Source organism: Microtus ochrogaster, chromosome 2 (genome assembly GCF_000317375.1).
Source record: "Microtus ochrogaster isolate Prairie Vole_2 chromosome 2, MicOch1.0, whole genome shotgun sequence".
In the NCBI taxonomy this organism is placed as follows: domain Eukaryota; kingdom Metazoa; phylum Chordata; class Mammalia; order Rodentia; family Cricetidae; genus Microtus; species Microtus ochrogaster.
In genome coordinates, this window is record NC_022010.1 from 72,616,746 (window position 1) to 72,619,068 (window position 2,323).

The following is a 2,323-nucleotide window of genomic DNA, read 5'->3' on the forward strand; positions in this document are numbered from 1 at the left end:
AAATTTAAAAAAAAAAAAAAAAAGAATTCAAATTACTGTCTTGGGAACCCAACTTCCCATCTTGGGGTCCCTTTGATAATGAGGTATCTGAAGTTAGTTCCTTGGGGCTTTCGCAAATGATGAGACAGGAGTTGATGAGATTATCGTTCTCTCCTTCAGCATATCTGGGGCTCTCGGGTTTGCCTAATCACTTTGAGCACAGAGTTGGGTACCTAGGAGGAAACCAAAGTGGGTGGAGAGGAACCAGTTCATCTCCAGACAGCAGAGAGATGGAATTTGGAAGAACAGCTCCTGACACTGATTTGGGGCCATACAAGTCATTCTGGAAAGTTTTTGATGATTAAACAAAGAAACCTACATCCTCAAAGGAAGTCGGGGCCCTTCTGCTTCCCTGAGTCCTCAGAAGGACTTTGGGGCCCTTCTGCTTCCCTGCAACCTCAGAAAGATGTCGATGCCCTTCTGCTTCCCTGCAACCTCAGAAAGAAGTCGGGGACCTTCTGCTTCACTGTAACCTCAGAAAGAAGTCGGGGCCTTTCTGCTTCAGTGATCGGCCATAGTTAGCATAATAAGCAATTCTTTTCTTTTATTGGAGTTATTTGGCTTTTAAGGTGATAGTACTATATTTATAGTTATAGTTATATATATATATATATATATATAACTATATATAGTTATATATATATATAACTATAAATGAAATTGTCCAACAACATGAAATATAGTTTTGTGATAGAGTATGGTTCCAGAATATTTTAGAAGCCTATTTTTCTGTGATTCATGTTTAAAAATGGGAATTTGGAGTAAACATGAATGAAATAATTTTCAGTATTGTACATGAGTAGGTGAAGTTACCAGAAGACTATTAATTCTACTACCATTCACTTTGTTTGCAAATGTCTATATTAATAAAATTATGTTAATGATTGTCTAGTCGTCCATCGTTCTATAACAAATAGTAAATGATAACCACATTTTAACAACCCGAGTAAATTTTTAAATCTTTTTTTTTAATTCTTGTGTTACTATTTTCTTTTAAAATTTTTATGTTCATTTGTATGTGTGTTAGTGTTTTGCTTGCATGTATGTTTGTGTATCATATGCATGCTATATGCCCAGAAGTGGGCAGATCTCTTGTGCCTGGAGTTATAGACAGTTGTGAGCTACCAGAGAAGTGCTAGGAATTGAACCCAAGTCCTCTGGAAGAGCAGCAGCAGGTACCCTTGACCCCTTCTGCCCTCCTTTTTTTTTTTTGCTTGAAGCAGTTTTGTGTAGTCCAGACTGGCCTCAAACTCAAGTGAAGGATGACCTTGACCTTCCGACCTCTGCTTCCCCCTCCCTGGTGCTGGGAGTGCTGGTGCGCACCACTGCACCTGTTTCTGTAGAGCTGGACTAGAACATGCAGACTTTCACACATGCTAGGCCAGCACTCGCCCGGCTGAGCTACACTCCCAGCTCCCCCAAATCTTTTTGGTGGATGACAGACATCCAACTGTAGTGCCAATCTTCACATAAAAGATGATTTACGTAAAGACAGCCTCATTTTAGTAACCTGTCCAGGAAAGGGTGTGCGGGGTTTTATTCTGCTTAGGCGGAATTGATCCTTGTGCTGTCGCTGCCAGCTCTTCTGCTTACCAATAATCGGTCCACCTTCACGGCTACGCCTGTGATCAAACATCCTGGCAAAAAGCAGCTTGGGGTGGAAGGGTTGATCTCCGCTCACTGTTTCCGGTCAGAGTCTGTTGTTGCAGGGAAAGCTGGGCACCAGGAACTTGACACTGCCAGGCCTATCGCATCCACAGGCAGACGTGGAGAGACACGAATGCATGTGTGCTGCCTGCTCACAAGCTTTTTCTATCATACAAGTCAGGACCCAAACGCAGGAAATAGTGTGGGTCCTCTTTTAAGTAAGCCTTCCCACATCAATGGAGGCCAGCGAGAAAACCCCCACCCCTGATCCCAGGCCTGCCCAAGGCTAGTCTGAAGCAGTCTGATCTAGGCACTTCCCATAGAAACTTCTTCAGTGACTCTGAGGTCACACCAAGTTGACAAAACTGCCATCGCAATCTCAGAGTGCATTGACAGACATGTGCGGACTTCTGCCTTTTTCTCAGCCCCCTTTGCACTGCTTCTTTCTCTAGACCAGGACTGCCCAGTGACCTGAGGCTGGAGCCTCAGATCCATAGGCCCAGTCTCAGTCCTAAAGCTGAACCCCAGGAGAACAGCCACGGTCCGATGTCGGAAGGAGAGAGAATACTTCCAGGGACAAGCAAATGTGCATTATTCAGTTATAAAGGGTAGGAGTAACCCAGTGAGGGTACCCCAG